This window comes from Lepisma saccharinum, chromosome 2 (assembly GCF_977018435.1).
Source record: "Lepisma saccharinum chromosome 2, izLepSacc3.1, whole genome shotgun sequence".
Lineage (NCBI taxonomy): Eukaryota > Metazoa > Arthropoda > Insecta > Zygentoma > Lepismatidae > Lepisma > Lepisma saccharinum.
This window is the reverse complement of record NC_139230.1, coordinates 120,866,683-120,890,131: the sequence shown is the minus strand read 5'-3', so window position 1 is coordinate 120,890,131 and position 23,449 is coordinate 120,866,683. Positions and strand designations below refer to the sequence as shown.

Sequence of the window (23,449 nt, the reverse complement as noted above, 5' to 3'; positions counted from 1 at the left end):
TATCGATTGTTTTCAGCATTTGTGCCTGCGCAGTTCGTCCAAACTCTGTTAAATTACAAACGCGCGATAAGAAGATTTAAAGCGAATTGGGATTTAGAATTGCTTTTAAATGCCACACGGAGAGTAGACCTCTCTTTCACATGTGTAGAAAAAGTAATTTTCATCCTGACTACCTTTGGTCCAGGAAACAAATGAAGTCCGGGAGCGAAATCAGTACTATCTACTATCGAATGAAAAGTGGATAGAATTGGAATGATTGGTGCATAAAATAGCGTTAAGATGTTGATAATTTCAAGAGGACAAAAACATCTATCCTTACATTCGTAATTTCATCGTGTTTCACTAACATCGCCGTTTGTCACATCATTTAACAGACTGCAATTTCGCCTGTTGTTTAAGTTTGAATGGGAACGCCCTTTTTGGATTAATTTGCATCAACAAAAAAGTATAGTGCGAAAGAGGAGGAAGATTTACTTCAAGTGCAGTTGCAGAACACACACATGTAAAGAAGAAAATCGAAGAAAGCTATGCTGAAAACATACGCACCGCTTTATTAACAGCGATTTTAAATCTCATTTTCGATTTGGACATCCATCAGCGGAGGTAAATTGTTGATTTATGTGTTTTTCGTATTGTTTACATTCCAATTGAGGATACTATTATCGTATGAGGGAAACACCTACGAATCATATATTTCGGACTTCTTTACATTGCTAACGTAATATTTTGCTTACTTGTTTACTATCCTTCGGACACATTTATTTATTTTTACAGAAGAAACTACTTACCGTAATAAGTTCCTGTAGCATTGTCGAACATCGGGAAGGTGTTTTGTGTGATGTGGGAATGTTTCATAGCTGAAATTCATGTTGTTCGTTGAAAATTAATTCTCCGACAGAGAATAGCTAGCCCCACGAACCATTGGGAACCATTGGCGCGTGGATTCTGTTAGGTTAGGAAACATAGTTAAAATTTGGTGTCGTGTTAGTATCAGGATCTAGAAATTGGAAATAATTGTGAACCATTGGGGCTAGCCCCACGAACCATTGGTGCGTGGTTAGGTTAGGAAACATAGTTCAAATTTCATCAAAACAACGTTGATACACCTTCAGGAATGTTCCGCGAAGCAGATACGTAAGTACGAATGTCAAAAATTGACGAAACGAAAAAATTAGAGGTGTCGGAAGGATATTAAATTTTTACCCGCCAAACGTCTGAATTTCCTTTATTTTCTTCTTTTTCACATTGGTGGTACTTACGTATTCTGCATTCCTAAAGATTCTTCAAGGTGCCATTTCGTTTTTTTCACGCAAATAATCTCAACTTTCGACATATCGAGTAATTCTTGTTTGTTCGCTTTCGCTTGCGTTACATGCAATATTGCGGAGAAATCTTGACTAGCGTTGTCCATGATCAGTGGTTATGCAGTGTTGCAACCTTCTTCATCGAAAAATGCCTACTTTCGTGTTACTGATTTTGTATTTTTTTCCAGGTTTGAAAACCCCACGAGCCATGCACGGATAGCCCCATGAACCATCCATGGATAGCCCCACGAACCATTCAGGGATAGCCCCACAAACCATTCATAAATAGCCCCAGGAATCATTCATGGCAATGTTAGGGGCCCAAGTCCCTTTTGTTTTATTGAGATTTCATCATGCTACGAATGCAATTTTTACATGGTTCGATTTCGATGTATGTCTGTTAACACATGCTGCGGAGTTTTAGCGATTACTTAAGATTTTGTTCAATATATGCTTTTGTGGTTAGGTTTGGTTCCCTTAGCATTAAAATAAAGTCCCTAAATGCATTCTACTAAGGTTCCGATTTACTTCTACATTCATTCCCACACTCCTACGATATTTACTGTCGTTTGTAGACTGAAAATACCTTGTCCATGAGAAGTGCGTAAGGTAAATTTCAATTTGTTTTTTTTCATAAATAACTTTTTTTTTCGAGTCCAAATAGTATTCATTACTTTAAGGAAGGTTCAAATTTTAAGTGACAATGATTTCCAAAATTATACGATTTTTAATTAGTCTATCTGCTAGGAGAAATCATAAAACAATCGGAACTTTTACCGCAACAGCTTTCGTGCATCGGAGAGACATTAATGTTGAAAAATACATGATTTACCGGCAAAATATATATATTCTGAGATCTTGGTAGAGTATACAGAAACTCATTTTGGTAAGTACTTTCTCCTGTAAAATTGAAGAAATAAGTTTCGTCAATACGAAAATTTTACCAATTGTCTAAATATCTTGTAGTTTGTTCATATACAATTTCTTGCAAGTATCCTTTGAAAATACACTGTTGGTGTAAAGGAAGAAAGTTAACACTTCCATATAGTGGAAACAGATTTCTTACTTTTTACATAAGAAAGTACATATCGAAATCAGTTTCTTTAGCCTTGTTGAAGTTCGGGAATGTAGTTTTGATCCATTTTAATGGGAAATCAATTGTTTATCTGCGAAAATATCTCTCTGACACACTATTGCTGCTGCCACCATTTGCTTTCTGCACCTCAGCACAATGTTCCGTGTGTTAGATCGTGTAACCCCCGAGTAAGTGTTTCAAACCACGCTGTGTTATCTCTATAAGATGACGTGTGGAGGATTTTTTAAACTATGCTTACCTAACATAACCTAACCTGTCCTTACGGGAAATGGTGTGTGTGTGGCTAATGTCAATAGTTTGTGGGGCTAACGTCAATGGTTTGTGGGGCTAACATCAATGTTTTTTGGGGCTAACATCAATGGTTTGTGGGACTAATGCGAAATGGTTCGCGAGGTATTAGCATAATTTCAAATCTGGACACGAAAGTTTTGATTTTTCGGTGAACAATGTTGCAACACTGTAAACACACTCCAAATCGACAAGACACTGGCACAACGCACGATGAACCAGTACGCTATCGCCATATTGTGTGTTATAGAATGCAGAAAATGAAGAACAGTAAGTACTCGTAAATGTAAGAAATAGACATTATTTCCATTAGAAATTCATTATTACACCTAAAGAAATGTTCCGCAATGCAGAATAGTACGTTAGCAATGTAAACAAGTGTGAAAGACATGATTTATAGGTGTTTCCACTATACAAAAGTAGTACCAGAAGAAATTACAGTTTTGGGTACCCTTGACCCTCTATACCCTCTATACCCCCTGGAGAAATTGAAATATTTTGCATGGTTTATGAAGATTTTGTTTTTATGAACTTTTTCAGTTGATTTTAGCTCTAGGAAATGTATTATTGTGAAGTAAAGTATGTCTGTTACCTTAGTGTGTTACTTTATCGAGTAGCAGAACAGCCGGAGGCTTCGTGCAAATGAATATAGCACCCAAAACAACTTTCCACAACAGCAACTATAATTTTACGTAGTTAGGTTTGGTACTGAAAGTTATTTTTGATGTATTCTTTCACTATTTTAGTGTGCATACAAAAAGTTTTTACTAACAAAAAGCTGTGAAAATACTCTGAAATTGCAGGTTTTAACTTACGTGGGCCATTCTTTGGGATCAAAAATCTCTGTCATTTGTGCTTCCCTAATACTGGAACAACTTTTCCATTACGCAAAACAATGAAATCTGTCGATTAAAAAACAATTGACGTAGTTCTCGAGGGGGTACAGTGGGTAAATGGCCCCCAGTTTTGTACAAACTAATATAAAAGTTATGCAAACATGACAGTGTATACATTCAGTTAAAATAATACACATTTATGAAATATTAAATACCCTAATAATAAACTTAAATTTTATGTACTTCTTTAACATTGTAGTTCATGCTTTTAATAAAAGTAAGTTTAGCTATATTAAAGGAAATGCTCAACCTTAGGCTACACATTTGTTTTCTACACGAATCAAATTCTGAATGGCACACTCCTCTATTCCTACATGAGTATGTTAGGCACGGCAGGTCAGGTGCTTGTACCATTTTAATTATGATCCTTTATGCTTACAGTGTTACTGTTTTTGTCTGTTAAAGGGGAACTTGAAGCAAGATGACGAATTCCATATTTCTTGCCAATAGTCTGTGCTGGCTGCATGTGGCAGCATTTCAAAATTGGCAGACATCATGGCAATCATTTGAAAACACTCTTGAGATTGCAATATACTCAACTCTTTGAACATGGTGTCTAACAGTCAATTAATCAACAGATAGGTCATGAAAAAGTCAAGAAATGATGCTTGTCGTCAATATTTGTTTTCTGGCCTCCCCGATGGCACAGTGGTAGCATCGTCTCCTTGAAATCAAGGGGTCCCAGGTTTGATACCTGGTGGAGGCACATGGTACAGTGGTTTGGATCTCACTTTAAACCGTAGGTCCAGTCCTGATTAACATTACTGTGCATAAAGTGGACTTAAAACACCAACTCAAGCCAATATTTGTTTTCTATTTTTCCCAACTTAGTGAATTTACATTTTATCAAATATCTGTACTGGGATTTCATAAAATTGAATATTCGAAAATCTGAAACTGTGTTGAGTTGTGGTTAAAGATTATATTCTTGTGTGTGTGAAGTTTTTTAAAAATAGTAATGTGGACATTCCCATCCAGGTTGAAGTCCAAGGCATGAATTTTTACATGTATTAATAATTTAAACAAGTCTAAATCTCTTGTTAATGTACGGCTTTAGTTTTCATCTTAACAAGCCTTCTGGTGGGTGTTTTCATTGAATAAAAATATATATATTCTTAATTTCCAATTGTACCTAAGTAGGGGACAATGAAATTAATGTTAAGAAAATGGGGGGAAAAGTAAAGATTTTTTTATTTTTATTAAGGTAGACACTATGTTAGAAGAGGTAAGGACATATAAATTGTTCATAATTGGTATCAATTTTTGAGCCATGAAAACATTTCTAGAAGCATAAGTATTACACTTACGAGCAGTGGTAGCTCAGCATTTTCTTCCTTTCACACCCCCTATACGCCTTCATGGCGTGGTGCTATGCACAGGGGAACACTTTACCTTTTTTTTTTTTATACCTTTACTTTTTTAACTATACACTAATAAATACAATTTGCAATTAGAACCATTTGGAGCACAGTATAGGATATTTTAAAGTTTTTATCTCCTGAATGATGAGTAAAAATAGTGATAAGTGACAAAATGGTTTGGCGGGCAATATGACGAACAACGATGAACCCTTCATTTTTCTTACACATGAAGACTGGGAATACTGTAGTGTTCTTGCTGCAATGCATGGTGACATGATTTATCTTGGGTACAAAAGTGATTCATTTGTGACATGCCTTTAGTTCTACGTCAATGTGTGTGTAGACAGTGATCATGTGATCTGACTTTCTACTGTTAATTTTGACTTGTTTTTACTTTTGATTGTTTTGGGCCTACCACATGTTCAAGTGATACCATTTTTTGTGTATTGCCTTCTTTGATAACGTTACATTCTTCATTCATCTCAGAGTTACTGTTCATCTTGCTATGCATACAGTCGGGACGCGCTAGCAACCGGCGTGGAACCACCCACTCTGGTAGCGATGCGCTGTTGCCGGATTGACCTACTTCAGGATTTTCGCGAGCCCACAGAAACACGTGTAGGATTAAACATCTGGTTAAACAGTCAACAACGGGACACTTCCATTGTTCTCATTCTCAGCAAAAACAACTGATTATTTAACTACTACTTCTGTTCTTTCATTCATTTTTTATGTTTTTACATACAGGTTGCTCAAAGCATTAATAACACATGTACCAAATGTATCATTAATGTTAAGGAAATCGAGCAATTGCCAAGCGTTTCGTTGTAATTTATTGAACTCTGTATTGCCAGAGCCTGTATTCTCATATAGCTTCCCAAATTATCTCACTTCACACACCCACATGTGCCTCTCCGATGGCACAGTGGTAGGGTAAGTGTTGTCGCCTTGTAATCAAGTAGTCCTGGGTTTGATACCCTGTCGAGGCACATAGTGGATCGGATCCCACTTCCAACTGTAGGTTCATTCCAGATTAGCCGTGGTGTGCATAAAGTGGACTTTAAAACACCAACTCAATCAATCAATTCACACACAATTGATTTGTTCTTGATAAATTCTTCTCCTTAATACAGTAACTCAGTTCTGTAAAATTCTGTTTTAGAGGTGAATTTTTGTAGGTTCCTCAAAATATAATTTAAAAACGTGTTAACGAAACGAAGTTGTACGTAATTTGTTTATACGTAATTTGACCTAATTTTCAAGAAATACATTTCATTTGTACGTTCTGAAGCTTCAACAATCGCGGCGTGACAAAGAAGGCAAAGAGAGGCGGCAAGAAATCAAAGGAGAAGGATTTGCCACAGTGTTGTTCATAACACAAGATGCATTTTCTTTTGTTGGTAATTGTGATACAATACAACACAAGTAAAAAGATGCCGGTAGCTGATGCTTGCAATGTACCATAATAAAAACACAACAAAGGTTCTTTCAGTGAAGGTTTTCGGTTGCTGTGTAGAGCAGGAAGATAAAATGTTTCATGCTTGCCAGAATGTAAAATTCACACAGGAAGTTAACGTCAACCTACAAGAAACTTCAGATTCAAACTTCTAGATTCGTTAAATTATCACTTTACGATTGAAATAACATATATTAGCATACTAATACGTACGTGCTCAATTTCACGTAACGCTTTTTTCCTGAGCTTGCCAACAGATGACTAGCCTGTCCGTGTGTTTGTGCAAACGTGGCAATGTAGAAACCCCCCAGTCACATGACAGCCAATGAGGAGACAGAATTTGGTCACGTTCTGCGTTCTGATTGCACACCGCTTCTTATCGCGTTCGTACTTTAGTTTGTCAACTTATCCACCCATTGCAGTGCTATGCAAATTGTTATATGTGCTTTGCATAACATCGATGCCATGATCACGTGTATTCTATTCTTGTAGCACAAACTTCTAGCTATGTATCTGAACAAATAGCTACTTACATTTCCATGCAATACTCTCGGAGTTATCAAGCAATGTCAACTTTCCTCACGTTCCCCTAAGTAGTTCACCATAGTTAGATTTGATTGCCTTAGGGTTTCCAAACTTCCCTTAATCTCCGCATGTGGCAATACATCATCTGCATCATTGCCCCAGCTTTCCTTCAGATTTCACTCTTGTGCAACTTATAAATAGCTGTAAAAAATGCAACTCTGAAAACAACCCAGGTGACTAAACACAAAAAAAAAAAAATGTTTGGATGTATTACTACTAAGAGAATGGGGCGATTAATGTTTCCTTCTTAACCTTTAGAAGGCAGCAACTTTTCAAGCAAGTACTTTTCAAACTTGCCAGGATGTACAAAAGGAATAAAAAAATGTAGCACAAGAACTAATTGTCATATAGTGATGAAATTGTTTTTTCTATTTTCTTATTTACTTTGAAAAGGCGGATCTTTTAGGAGAGGTGAAATTTATACATTCTGCCTCTCCATAATTAGTGTTATTAAAAACTGGCTCCTGTGACCGCCACAATAGACCAAAGTGAATAAAAAAATGCAGTATGTAGCAGTGGTACACTCCTACAACCATGCAATGTTTCGTTTAAAACAGAATGATTATACTTGTGGAAAAAAAATAATGACAATACATAGGAGTGGTTAGTGTTGCCAGTTTATGGAAACAATTTCCAGAATTTCAACAGTAACAATGCATATATTATTTTGAAATTCGAGTATGTAATACCTTTGTAAGCATACAAATCATCAAAGAAGACAGAACTGAAATATAGTTTGTAGTGTTAAAAAAATGGTGAGTTAATTGCTGCCACATAGTCAGAGCAAATTTTGAAAATCTGGCCTTCTTGCCCTGAACCCTTGATCATCTTTTAAGTTTTCAAAAGAAAGGAAATGCTTTAAAGGTCATAGCAATTTTTATAAATTTATGCCATAATACAGAGTGATCCATTGAAGTGTGGGGCACGACTTCGGTGTTTGTCCTATTGGCAAGAAAGGAGTTCACGGCTGCATGTCAGCACTGTAGACTGTCTGTGATTCAAGCGTGCAAGTTTCCATAACTAATTAAAAGAGGATTATTTTGCTTATCAATTTATGAAAGAAAGTGCTGAAATTTGCCGCCGTCATTGTCCACACATTTTTGACACCTCTTGATGAAGTTAACCAAAACTTGCTGTAGACCTCCTTTCATTAATGTTGGATATTTCTTGGCAGATGTTACGTTTCAGTTCTTTCAGGGTGTGTGGAATTTACTTGAACACTTCCAGTCCCCTGAAATTTAGTATGCAGAGAGTGGAGGATTGTTTGATGACATGGAATTTTTCAATCGTGGAATCTTGTTTCAAATCACCTTTTATCTTCATGCGCAAATTGAGTTGCAAGCACCCTATCACTTCACACAGTCTCCTGTCTACTTTCAAGACCTCCGAAAGAAACTGGTTTCTATCCCCCCTGGCCACAAAAATGTTTGCGCATCAAATGCAATACAGTGTTTTTTAAATTTTTTTTATTATTTACTCAGAGTTTCAGATACAGTCTTATTTGGCCATTTTACACTGAAACAACATAAGGTAGAAACAAAGATAACAAAAGCTAAAAACAATAACAAGATGGGATAGATTTATATGTTCTTGATCAGTACTGTACAAAAATTACTTTCTGGAAGGAGAACATTGTTGTAGATTTCTGGCAGCCTGTAAATCAAGCAGCATTGTAGTGGTTTGGTTGTTGAAGAGTTGCAGGTTGTGCGTTTGCTTTTGGGGTATTCTAAGTGTAAATTCACTGATTAGGAGATCAGTTCTGATCTTGCCATTTATTATTTTGTATAAAAATTTCATGTCATCTAGATCACGACGAAAGGATGAAGAGTGAATTGGATACATGTCGGAAAGAAGGTATTCTATGGTGAACAGTGGCAAGAGTGAAACTGAGAACAGCATCTATTCTGGTAAGATTGGTTTTAGAGGCCATTGTCCAAATTGGGGAGCAGTGTTCAAGGATGGGCGAGATGAAAGATTTAAAGAATAAGGCAAGAGATGATGGGTTTTGAATTTCACTAAATCTGTATAGAAGACCAAGAAGGTGATTTGCTTTTTTTAGTGGTAGCTATAATATGATAATTAAAAGTGAGTTTTTCATCCATAATTATACCTAGGTCCTTTTGAGTGGAAACTTTTTGTATTAGATTGTTTTCAATATCATAAGCAGACACCACTTTGTTCTCTTTTAGGGAAAAAGTAAGGTAAGATCATTTCTGAGGGTTTAATTCTAGATTCCACTGACGACACAACACCACTTAACAAGTTCTGTGAGAGCATTTTGATGAATCATCACGTCATGATGCGATGAGATCTCCTTGAAGGGTTTGCAATCATACGCAAACAAAAGTATATTGATAGGGAGGGAGAACAGTGTTTCAGGGAGGTCATCCATGTACAGAAAGAATAGGAGTGGGCCTAAGACACTCCCCTGAGGAACTCCAGACAAAATGGGAAGAAAGTTAGAAGAGGTACCTGAGAGAAAAACACGATGCTCATGGAGGTATCCTGCATTAAATAGAGAAGTTTTCCATGGATGTTGAATCTGGATGATACTTTATGTAGAAGAAATTTATGATTAATTTTGTCAAAGGCTTTCGAAATATCCAAATATATAGTGTCAAGTTGGGAGTTATTATCAATAGCTCTGGCAGCATGTGAAAGTAAGACGGAGAGATTTGTTAGGCAAGAGCTGCCTGGATTAAAACCATGTTGTGCTGTATTGATATACAGTGACGTAAACTGAAGTAACCTGTTGTTGATGATTTTTTCACAAATAATTGATAGTGGCGATAGAAGTGAGATTGGTCTATAGGATTTTACACATTTTTTTTATCTCCAGTTTTGTGAATGGGCACAATGTTGGCTCGTTTGAAGATTTTCGGAAACACACCCACAGAGAAACATTTGAGTAAGGCAGACAGGGGAGGAGCCAATGAGTCAGCAGTTTTATGCAGGAATATTGTGGGGATTTCATCTGGACCTAGGGATCTGTAGAGGGGCAATGAGCGAGAAGGTATTTTACTTCCTCAGGGGAAGTTTTGATTGAAGATAGTGTGTGAGGGCAGACAGCATTTAAGTGGGGGAGAGGGTCTGAAACTGAGTGAGGGGAGAAGTTCTCATGAAAAAAAGCATTGAAAAGTTCGGCTCTTTCTTCTCCACTAGCAATATCAGTATTATGAACAATTTCTTTAGGTATACGTGGGCTTTGTTTTCTTGAATTTAGTAATGTGAGAAATCTCTTTGCATTTGTAGTACATTCGGTTATGTTATTTATATGTTCACTATATATATATATTTTTTTTTTGAGTAGGTATTTTGAGTGACGTCTGATGTCACAATAGGTACCATGAGTGTGAATCTTATGGTGCTGCTTCCACAGGTACCAAGCCTGTTTTTTTTATTTTTTTTAACGCACAGAAAACTTTTCTGTTGAACCAGACGGGGAGGGGATTTGGTAGATCTCAGTCTTGCAGTGGGCGCGAAGTCTTTTATCATGGCATGCAGAATTTCAACAGAGTTCTCAACCGCTTTGTTCACTTCCTCTTCCATCAACAAAAACCAAGGGTAGGCATTGAGCACATGCTGGATGACATTCCATGGAGATTTTCGCCATAGGTGGTGGGGGGGTTGGTTCCGCTTTGCAGATTCCTTGTCTTTCTTCATGGTAGGCAGGTGCGTTGTGACGTCGAGTGAGTCATGATCAGAGGTTAGAAGATTTTTTCTTGGAGTTACTTGCATATCAGGCAGGGTTGCCAGTACATAGTCAGGTTGCTGTCACCATGTGTTTTATGCATGTTGAACTGGTTTAACCCAATTCCGTGAATGAACGTATCAATAAACCACTGGTCATTTTGACAGTTTATGGTTCCCGTAATTGGGCTTTCCCAATTGATGGACAGGTTGAAATCACCAACTAGCATAATATCACCACTTGTCATTGCTGCTAATACAGAATCCCTGCAGGCTTCGAGGATGGAAATGGAAGAGTTCTTCTGTGGGCGATAATACAATCCAATGAGCATTTTCTTTTTTTTTTCTTCTTTTTTTTTGAATTTTGAGTTCTATCCAAATAATTTCACAGTACTTGGTTAGGTCTCCTCGTATTTTGCAATTCCATTTAACATTTTTGCAGATTTTTGAACACCACCTTTTGTAAATCTGGTGACTAAATCACTTTTTTTAAATAATTGAGGAAACTCTTGTGTGCTTACTTCATTTACATTCTATTAATTCAGGTACTCATATTTTCCCGAGAAGCTATTTTAAGTAATTTTCTATTAATTTCGGTAGCCACTGCCACCATCCTCATTGGAATTTGATGTGTTGTTGCTTGGCACGTTCCTGCTGTTTCTTCCTAAATCACCGCTAGATGTGCTGTTGTCACCTGTATGTCTGCGTATGTTAATTGTTAATTGCTGCAGCTTAATCCAGCTTACTTGGCTTGTAAGATTTGACAGACATTCTCAATTCAGCTAAGTTAGATTATAGCAGACTAAAAACTTGCGGCAAATGTGACGCATCAGCTCTCTTTTAACGATGAGACCAGCAATCATTTATTTGATGCTGTTGTAAGTCAGAAGAGAGTAGAAAGAATAGTCAGAAGTATGTAATATTTTTTTCATTACGGAAGAAGAATATATGTATCTGTTTCTTTTTAAAAAAATGGTATTCGAAAAAGGCCAAAAAAACAAAGTTTAAAACAATGGAAAGTAATTTTAACCCTAGAATATGAACATGATTTACTAGGTGTTTATTACCAACAATACTCCAGATTTATGTACAAGCACAGTTTTGTTCAAAATCGACAACCAAAATTAAATATGTTGATAAAAACGTTTATTCCACATGGTTGCTGGACAAAAGAAAACTACCAAAGATATATATATATATATATATATTCAATAGTCCGCAGGTTATTTTTTAAAAATAATATCATAGTTTCATTGCTTCATTTATATCCAAGTTTTATCAAAAAACCATAAGCTCATTGAATTTGCATGGAAACGCACAATAAATATTGTGTAAATTATTTGGTAACTGCCAACACTGATGCTGTAATTGGCACAAGGGTTACCTATTGAGCTGTGTGTTTGTTATTATATGTGCAAATTTCTCAATATATATATATATATTGTAATGAGTGCCTACTTGTAGAAACTGGAGTCACCACATCATGGAGACAATAGTGCCTCTGGAAACCAGTTGGGCAACAAAAGCAAATCAAAATAATTAAATCCACGGCTAGCTATACATGGAAACTCAACTGGCTCCTTGTAACACACACATATGTATGTGAAACTTAATATGAGTAGGTAAATCAAGATGCAAACACACTGATTATCTTCATAATTTTAATTTATGTTAGTTTAGCTAACTGATGCATGAAACAACCTGATACAAGAATAATGAATTATAAACATATTTATACATTTACACACAGGATCATAATGAAAATTAGACTGGCAAATTAAAATATTTGGCCAATTATATAGGTGCGCATACTACACTACAGTTTTGCACATTACCTTGGCTGCTGACGGTGCACATTAGGGAAGAAAACTATATAAAGAAGCGCACACTGAGTTAGTTCATTGTTGGGGCCCAGTCTTCTGAGATGGTCCTGATGTCCCGTCTGTAGAGATATGGGGGGGGGGGGGTGTAATAGATGAAATGATAGCAGTCCTTCAGTCACTCGACGTTTAGCAGCTAGAATCACTGGTGGGTACCTTGGTCATCTCCGGTTCAGTCCATTACAGCAAGCTTGATCACTGTACAAGTTGTTCTGCAGGCATCTTAACGTTGGACTCGCCATCACCGAACAATTCGTACTTGACGGTGTATCAACACTTGCCCATTCATGCGCCCGAGCATCAACAAATCAAGCACTGTACACATAGTTCGTACTTGGTGCTGTTTTAACACTTGCCCGTTCACATGCCCGAGCATCAACAGATGCTCACATATACGTACGAACAAGGAAGAAAAACAACTTTCCGTGAGCGACCACTTCGCCTCCTTACTTCTTCACCGTTAAAACTTAGACTGTCCGTCCCAGGACTCTCCACACTCCTGGAAACACTGTTCTGCACTATTGTGTTCCACTGACCAATCAGGAGCTTCCACTTTCTTCTTCATTATGCACTACTGATGCACTATTGACAATGAACATGGAGGGTGTGTGACCTCGCAAGTTTACAACGTTATGTATATTTCACCCTTTTAGTAAGTGGGCAGAAACATGCCTAGGTTCGAAATTTATGAAGGTAAATAGCTTTCATTTGAGCTTATTTCTGAAGTTCACACACAAGGGATGTTTTTGAAATGGTGACAGGCTTGTAAATATTAGGGATGGCCAGATCCGGATCCTAAGGACCCGGATCCTAAAATTTTTCGGATCCGGATCCGCGGATCCGAAATTTTCAGATCCGGATCTGGTACTTTCGGATCCGCATCCAGAACTTTCGGATCCGGATCCAGAACTTTCAGATCTGGATCCAGAATTTTCGAATACTGATCCAAAACGTTCGGATCTGGATCCGGAATTTTCGGATCCGGATTTGTTTTGCCATCCCACATGCGCTTCTTCCGAAAGTAAGAATGTACTTATAACATATTGTTACCTGCTAATATATAATATACACAAACACACACATATATATATATAGTGTGTGTGCGTGCGTGCGTGATTTGTATTTAATTAATACACTTACAAGGGAGGTCTAAGTCTCCCAATCCGATTTCCATGAAACTTGCAGGGCCCAAATGAAGAAATACGTGTTTTTTTGTTTCGGCAAAAAATTTGTTCTAGGGGGCAACCACCTCTCAAATGTCAAGATGAGGACAAATTGAAGTGGGGATCTGACCCCCGTGTTCCCCTCCGATTTCCATGAAACGTGGCAGGTGTATAGTAGGGATGGCCAGATCCAGATCCTATCGGATCCGAAATCCAGATCCAGAACTTTTTTATTTTAATTTGTAGAACTGTAACTGTAGAACAATTGTATATTTTTTGTATAACATTTCTATCTTGTTATGTGTTAAAGGTTTCATCCTGGAATGGAATGTCTCACATTTATATGTGTTTTCATTCCCCCCCCTCAAATGTCAAGATGAGGAGAAATTGAAGTGGGGATCTGACCCCGAAACCACGTAAATATGGCATAGGAAGAAACAGGGGGCATACGGCCTCTCTATATACCTGTCAAATTTCATGAGAATCGGAGGGGGACACAGGGGTCAGATGATACTCACGTCAATTTGTCCTCATCGTGACATTTGAGGCGGGTTTTGCTCCCTAAAACAGTTTTTTTAGCCGAGACAAAAAAAAACACATATTTCTTCCTTTGGGCCCCTCTATACACCTGCCAAGTTTCATGAAAATCGCAAGGGGACACAGGGGTCAGATCCTTACTTCAATTTGTCCTCATCTTGACATTTGAGGGGATTTTGCCCCCTAAAACAGTTTTTAGCTGAAACAAAAAAAAAACACGTAATTCTTCCTTTGGGCCCCTCTATACATCTGCCACGTTTCATGGAAATCGGAGGGGAACACAGGGGTCAGATCCTCACTTCAATTTGTCCTCATCTTGACATTTGAGAGGAGGTTGCCCCCTAAAACAAATTTTTTGCCGAAACAAAAAAACACGTATTTCTTCATTTGGGCCCGTTTATACACACACCTGCCAAGTTTCATGGAAATCGGAGTGGGACACAGGGGTCAGATCCCCACTTCAATTTGTCCTCATCTAGAAAATTGAGTGGGTTTCGCCCTGTAAAACCGTTTTTTAGCTGAAACAAAAAAAACACGTATTTCTTCCTTTGGGCCCCACTATACGCCTGCCAAGTTTCATGGAAATCGGAGGGGGACACATAGGTCAAATGCCCAATTATAAATTTGTCCTCATATTGACATTTGAGGGGGTTGCCCCCTAAAACAGTTTTTTAGCCGAAACAAAAAACATGTATTTCTTCCATTGGGCCCCACTATACACCTGCCAAGTTTCATGGAAATCGGAGTGGGACACAGGGGTCAGATCCCCACTTCAATTTGTCCTCATCTTGACATTTGAGGGGGTTTTGCCCCCTAAACCCTTTTTTTAGCTGAAACAAAAAACATGTATTTCTTCCATTGGGTCCCACTATACACCTGCCAAGTATCATGGAAATCGGAGGGGGACACAGGGGTCAGATCCTCACTTCAATTTGTCCTCATCTTGACATTTGAGGGGGTTTTGGCCCCTAAAAACATTTTTTAGCTGAAACAAAAAAACACGTAATTCTTCCTTTGGACCCCACTATACTGCCAAGTTTCATGGAAATTGGAGGGGGAAACTTAGATAACCTCCCTTGTTAGTCTTATACTTTGTAATTATTTAACACTGCATATATTATAATGTTTTATTTTAATTTGTAGGACTGTAACTGTAGAACAATTGTATAATTTTTGTATAATATTTCTATCTTGTTATATGTGTTAAAGTAAAGTTTTCATCCTGGAATGGAATGACTCACAGTTATGTGTGTTTTCATTTCCAATACATTCGAATGAATACATATTCGTTTCAATGGCATTTACAAAATCACCTCTGACATGTGTGCACGAGTGTGTTAGCCGATGCGTAGCAAAGTATTTTAGGAACAACACATAAACAAAATTCTTGTAGAACTAACGAAAAATTTCTTTGTAATCGAAGATCATAATACCTTTTAAGGTGTGGTAATATTATAATGGGATTGAGATGCGAAACTCTCGGATCCGGAACCGGATTTTCGGATCCGGATCCAGATCCGAAACTTTCAGAGCCGGATCCGGATCCATGGATCCGGAACTCTCGGATCCAGATCCGGAACTTTTGGATCCGGATCCAGATCCGAAACTTTCAGACCCGGATCCAGATCTGAAACTTTCAGACCCGGATCCAAATCCGGAATTTTCGGATCCGGATCCAGATTCGTAACTTTTGGATCCGGATCCGGATCCGTTTGGCCATCCCTAGTAAATATTAGAGAGAAAAATATATGGCTGCACACATAGACAGAGAAAAGGCTTGACGTAAGAATGTCTGAAAATATGGTGCGACTCGAATTGAAAGAAACCCCCTTTAGAAAGGAGGGCGTGGAGCCATCTAAGATGGAAGAAAGTCACTAGATTTAGAAAGTTGAAAGAGGAAAAGACAATGTGATACCTTTACGTACTTATGCCGGTGAGATTTTGACATGCCTGGCAACACTGACGTCCAGGCATGCATTTTGTTGAGGAGACCTAGCTCCATTGTTACATCTTTTGCAGTTTTCTAGACTAGCTGCTGCATTCTGTCTCTCGGCCTTGAAAGTCGCATGGTGGTAAATTCACGTAACTGTGACATCACCATGCTGTGCGAAGGAGGTTGTCAAAAATAGAGGTGGCATCCCTGAAAGTTCTCACGACCCATGCTAACTTTCGAAAATACCAAAAAGGGGGAAAAAGAAAAAAAAACTTGGGGTGGACGCTGGGAAAAAAGTCCATCACAGAACCCCCCCCCCCCCCCTTCAGATTAATCACGATGAAAATCTGAATATTCAGTACAATAAGCTTCCTCAGCGACTGCGCTGGAGTGAACAAATTTTATCAGTCATTAGTTGAAATGTGTGTCAATAGATGGCGCAGAAAGACATACGAGGTGTGGCTGGAAAAAAACCGGACTGTTGCTACAAAATCTTTTATTGGTAATTTTGTACAATACGAACATTATCCCCTTGAAAGTACTCCCCTGAACTATCGATACACCACTCCATACGAATCTTCCATTTCTGGAAGAAGTGCTGGAAATCATTTTCTTAAACCATTTTCATAACTTCCGTCGCTTTTGTTTTCACAGGTTCTAGGGTCATAAATCTGTTGTTTTTTTTCAGTGGGGATATGACCTTTCAGAATAAAAAAAAGTTGCACGGAGTGATACCTGGCGAATAGGGTGGATGTTCTAACACTGGGATCCCATGCTTGGCCAAAAAAGCCTTGACTGACAATGCCGTATGGACAGGAGCATTGTCCTGATGAAGAATCCATGACTTGCTTTTCCACAAATCAGCTCGACGTCTTCTTACTCGCTCACGAAGGCTCATCAGCACCTTAATGTAATAATGTTGTTTTGCAATAGCTTGAATACTCAAGCGACGATCCTCTTGAATCAATTCACTGACATTTGCAATGTTTGATTCCGTTTTCGACGTGCAAGGCTGTCCAAGATGCGAGTCGTCCGCAATCACTTCTTGTCGCTCTTTAAACCTTTGAAACCACTCAAACACTTGCGTGCGTGATAAACACTCATATCCGTATACTTCCTTCAACAAACCATAAGTTTCTGTGGTGGATTTTCCGAGTTTCATAAGAAACTTCACATTGAGACGCTGTTCCACTTTCACACTTAACACTTTTCTGACGGAGCACAGATGTACGGTTCACTTCGTCGACAAGCTACAGCGGAACTGAGCGCTGCACACCCTGGGAAATCACAGTCAATAGGCAGGATATCACGTTATACGCTCATGCACCGCTTGACATTGAGCGCTTTCCGTTTGTCAACAGCATCATCAATCCGGTTTTTCTAGCCACACCTCGTATCTCGAGTAGCAGCATTGTGCAAGTCCAAACCTGTTTTCATTACACTTCATAATAAACAGGCTGTTTGAATCGCAAGCTATGTAATAATGGGGAAACAATCTGTGCCCGTGGCCGTGAAATAGCAAATAATTGGTATGTACAGATGCAATAGGTGTCATGGAGATATTGCAGTCGCATTGAATGTGAGTAAAACCTGAATGGTGAACACAATAAACTCATTCAAGCAGCAAGGTACAGTGGTTGACAAACCACGCTGGGGCCGCCCCAGGGTAACGGCTGTACGCGAGGACCGGATTGTCATGAGATTGGTAAAGAGTAACCGTAAAGCCCCTCTTCCAGTGATAATGAGGGAATTTTAAGATTCCACTAATAAAAGGGTCTCAAAGATGACCATTTCATGTCGTCGGGGCAAATGTGGACTTGCATCTTACGCTCCTCTCAAAAAGTCATTGCTCAACAATGTACATAAGAGAAATCGTGTGAAGTTTAGCAAAAATAAAAGAAACTGGTCCATGGAACATTGGAGTAAGGTCTATTTCAGTGATGAATCGAGATTCGTGCTGTACAGCTCCCGAAAAGTGAGAGTTCGGAGGACAGCAACTGAGAAACTTCTCCCCTAATGTCTCGTGCCAGCTTTTCAGGGTGGGGGTCAATCAGTCATGATCTGTGGATGCATGTCTGCTGCACGGACCGGGATTTTGAGATTCATTCCTGGCTCTGTGGATTCACGAGAATGCATCGAAACAATGAAAGATAACATGCTCCCATCTGCCCAGAAGCTCCACAATGGGTACTTTGTCTTCCAGCAGGACAATGCCACTTGCCACACATCAGCAGCAACAATGGCTTGGATTCAAGCGAGAGAAATTCCATTGTTGCTTTGGCCAGCACGAAGTCCTGACCTGAATCCTATAGAAAACCCATGGAAAGCCATTGGTCTTCGTGTAGCCAGACGCCAGCCAAGGAATGTCCAGGAACTTCGTGAACAGATATCCGAAGTATGAAATGAGATTATGCCCCAAGAATGCCAGAAATTGGTCCGCAGCATGAGAAAACTTGTTCAAATGTGCTTGAAACTTAAAAGTGAACCTACTGACTATTAAAATTTCACACTTCATTCATCTAATTTCAGGAGAAATGTTTGTTTCCAAGTATATTTTCAAAGTTCAGATCTATTGATTTTACAAATTGCACCTTTAGTTGCATCTATTAGTTATAAGTGGATTAATATGCCCTTACACTTTCTTGATCTTGATGTACCTTTCAATAACATTACATAATAATTCCAATTTTGTATTAAAGTGGTTATTTCATGAAAAGCACTCGCATATCTACTTTTTGTGTTTGTCTGAAAAACACATGACAAGGTGGTCTTAAACTTTTCGTAGGGACTGTACAACCCTACAGGGTTGCATTAGTTATATTTTTTTGTTCAACAGTAAGAGAAGATAGGTTCAAAAGCAAATTGTCCATCACAATTTTCATAGTTTGTTTTCCACAATGTGACTGTCACTAAATAAAAACATCCGTAAGGTAGGGCATGTGCTTGACATCAGCAGATGCCCATTCCTTAAAACAATAGAGGATTTAAAATTGATAGAGAATTAATATAACAGCAATGGCAATTTGCCTTTTATATATATCATCAGTTGTTCACTGAACAAAGAGGAAAAGAAAGTTATACCATTATCAGTTGTTTCTAGTACCTATCCCTCCGTGTACATACAGTACTCCACCTATATTAACATAATTCATCATTGCAGTCTCGTCTTCCTTTTTATTTTTAGATATGGTATATACCACACAATATCTGACACTCGTACACAGGAGGAGGAGTGAGAATCCTGCACAGCAAAATGGCAATATCCATGAGGATTTGTGGATTCTTCAAGAGATAGATGAGGAAGATTTTAGGAGGCAGAATTCAGCAGATAACTCAGTTATAAGTGGATTTGGAGATGGTAAGGTTTACATATGTATATAATTATAGAGAATGGGTGTTATATTTTATGTTGTGGGTATATTAAAAAACAATGTGCAGATCAAATATTTTTGTAGGGTTGAACACTATACATAGCTGGACAGAAATGCACACAGGAAATGCACCTATTTATAAGGTGTTCAATTTTTGGACAGGTAACAGTAACTAAGAAATGTTGATATAATATAGAAAACACATTATGTATCATTCATGTCTTAGCATTTGCTGTATCAGCATTTGATATAATGCCATTGCATTTTGGAAAGAGCATATGACTGTTTTCCTTGTGTTGGAGATTTTGTTTGTAACCACCCTATAATTGGAAGGGGATAAAACCTGGCAGGGATCTCCACTGAAAGGAAGTGATGTGACTTGGTACACAAATTTATTATTGAATAAAAGCATCAAGGCACAGAATGCTACATGTGCTGTATTCAACTTAAAAGCAGTGTTCGAAAAACTACTTGGTTCAAAAAGTAACAGAGTTAAATTACTAATTTCAAAAAGTAACTTATTATTAGGGTTCAGAAGTTGATGAAAAATCCTCCTTTTTTTTCCAGAGCCTTGAAAACAATGCTGAACCTGATTTCAGTCTGATTCCCATAATTTACAACCAGAAAACATTGTTTACATTTTGCATTATTTTGCATTTTCAAGATTTGTTTCTTCTTCCCTTTTGTTTCATGAATTTTAAATGCATGAGCTACATAATTTATGTATTTAAATTTCCTGAAGTGGTATTTTTAGTATGTTCAGTATATACACAATAATGCACAATATTATTTTTAACAAAGTTTCGCAATGGATTAAATAATTAATTGTGGTACATTCATTTTTCCCCCAGCACTTAAAATACTTTGTGTGAAGCCTACTTTGAAGTTCCCGTGCTGGCCACTATAATCGCTTTAATCTTAATCATCCCAACATGTGAAAGAAATATTGCCTGATGTACATGAAACACAACTGTATTTTCAGATTATTATTGTTTTTAATTGTATTAAAGTTTAGATGTTTGTGAATGCATATAATATACATGTATTACCAACAAAAATTACTACGTAGTATCTCTAGCCTATATGTTCACAAACAAATGAAGTAAAAATTTACTACTTTTTTAAAGTGTCATGAACGGAATGGACTTTTGTTAATGCTTTACATGCATTCAGCCTATGGTATCATACTAAAAATTTTTTCATTTGTTAGCAGACACCACAAAGTATTTCATAATTCACAGTTGATTATGAGTATTTTAACCCAGTTTTATGTGTGGAACATTAAATTTTGCATTAAAATGTCACACACATAATGCTGGAAATCCCCTAATACATCATTTTCGAATTTTTATTGCAGGAAAAAACTGGACATTGCAGGCTTCCATGTGCCTTATCCAGCTGAGATTAGAATCGGAGCCAATGTTTAACAATCCTCCTTGCAGAAAGAAAAAATAATTTGGAGAGGATAGGTAAGCATATGGAAGAAAGAGGATATTCATTTACTGCAACCTCCTGCAGCAAGATGTTTAATAATTTAATGCAGGTGTATTGAAGCATTAGAGACAATAATAATGCATCAGGTCGGGCCAGAAAATCATGGGAATTTTTCGAAATTTTAAGTTACCATTATGGGACTAAGGCTGCAATATACCCATCAGATGATTTCCTCTCTTCTACATGAAAAAAAGGTAAAGTGCTCCAATGTGCTTACCACCACACCATGAAGGTGTATAAGGGGTGTGGGGGTAACACCCCACACTTTCTTGATCCGGTCGTGAGGGGTGGTGATGTGATCAGCTTCACGCCTCTGACCGCCTTTACCCCCCAGGGTTTCCCCCAAGTTCCCATGTCATTCGATGCTGGGTGGGCGCCGGGGCCACTTCCAACGTTAGAAAAGTTCCCGGATTTGAACCGGCCAGGAATCGAACCCGGGACCTTTAGCATGGTAGTCAGACACGCTACCGACTGAGCCACTGTGGCTCATAACAGTGGAGAATTCAGATCAGTGCCAGTTGGCATCAGCAAGCTCTGTGATGGGTGGAGAAACCCCACAGAAAGCAAAGGGGAAATGAAAGAGGGAGGGAAATAAAGCACCAGAGTGGTTTCTGGAGTACCTCAAGAAGAGAGAAAAGGAAAGAAAGGAAGAGAAAGAAAATAAAAGACCAGAAGTCATTAACAGAGGCAGTCCTAGAGTTTACAAGAAGTGGAAAGTAATTTGTTTTTAAGTTGCTTAAGTTATTTTCAAGTTGCTAATTGTTCATTTTTAGAGGTAAAAAGTTACAAAATTTCAGATGATTTATTGTTAGTTTTGGATTTATGGACTTTCAAACCAGCAAAAATACCAAAATTTGACATTTTGAGATCTTTAAACTAGTATAGATACAAAAGAAAAAAATATGTAAAAAGCTCAAATTGGTGTCATTCTCTTCTGTTTTTAATGCCCTTCAATTTTAAATGAAACATGGCTGTGCTATTCGAATTTTGTAATTTCTGAAAAATTCCTTGTAATCAAGGGGTCATGGGTACAATATCTGGCACAGGCACATAAACTGTAGGTCAAGTCCTGATTACCCTATCTGTGCAACTTAAAAAATTCAACAGAATAATGAAACATGTGACATGTTGGGTATTCCATAAGTAAGTTACAAATAGACATCAGCCCGACCCTGTGGTCGAGTGGTTAGCACATCATGCTGCGATGCCAAGGGTCCCGGGTTCGAATCCTGGTCGGGCTTGGTTGTTTGTGAATGTCCATTCATCAATTTCATCATTTCATCACTCATCCCCATCTTCGCAAATTAGCCAAGAGGCACAATACGCGAAGTAAAATAAACTAAATCAATCAATCAATCAATCAAATAGACATCACATTTTAGATTTCTAACCTATTTTTTCCTTTGCAGGTAAATGAGAAATAACAAGTTACATCAGCATTTCATTAATAAACGTGACACCTGATAATGTTTTATACACCTAAAATAACCTATTTTGCTTGTTAGAACCTAATTTAGGTTTATGCACCTAAATGAAACATTTTTTGGTAACATTGTATCTAAATATATCTGTTTGGCAGTTACGTGGAGATAGGTAATTCAGTCTGAATAGTTCACTATTCATTTTTACATGCAAATTTTTCTTTGCAGTTGATTTCACCACCCGTCTGGTGGCTTCCTCAGACATATACTGTCTTGCTGCAAGCAGCATGGTTCCTTCTTCAGCTTGTGTTCATCGTGGCGCTAGTTCATGTGGTCCTTTCACTTTCTGTTCTTCCTGTGCATGCCCAAATCCAAATGAAAACAAATGCCTTTCCATGGAAACAGATGACGAAACCAAGAATAGACACATACATTGCCAATACCCCGATGCATGGCAAAAGATGGAAGCACCACGCCCGCACCGGAATTTTGGTAATTTTTTTATTGTATATCTTTGAAAGTTTTTTTTTTATATATATAAAAAAAGCATTTGGTCTTTTTGGCAATGAAAAACTCGATGAATAACGTGTTTGAAATATACTCTCTGTCGATTTCTCTCCTTCCAAGTCCATGATGATTTGTCAAAGCTCTAAACTGAGCAAAATGTTTTTTTGCCACTGTTACCTCCACAGTCCAAAGTGCAAACTTCAGATCTGTGTGGTCTTGCTCACTTTCACATCAGTTTGTTGCTTTCGAAGTAATGTTTTAGCATTGAAATTTGCACCACTAACTTATGTTTCTGTTGAAGTATCATTTTCAATATATAAGACAGTTCTCACAGAAGGCAGAGTTTGACTGTGAATAACATAAAAAATAGTTTTGTATTCAGGGTGACCACTCTAGGACCATGATAAAATCCAAGTGTAATCCCCAGGCAAACTTCCTAAAAATGAAGAGTACAAGCAGATGTTTTC

The 23,449-nt window shown here is 37.9% G+C and overlaps 1 long non-coding RNA gene across 1 annotated transcript; it reads left to right on the top strand.

Annotated features, from left to right (window-relative positions):
- Positions 1–63: 63 nt before the first annotated feature.
- LOC145984482 (uncharacterized) lies at positions 64–23,117 on the top strand. The gene is made up of 4 exons (XR_014441327.1): positions 64–603; positions 19,374–19,547; positions 20,918–21,029; positions 22,704–23,117. It is a non-coding gene; the product is annotated as an uncharacterized LOC145984482 (long non-coding RNA).
- Positions 23,118–23,449: the final 332 nt, after the last annotated feature.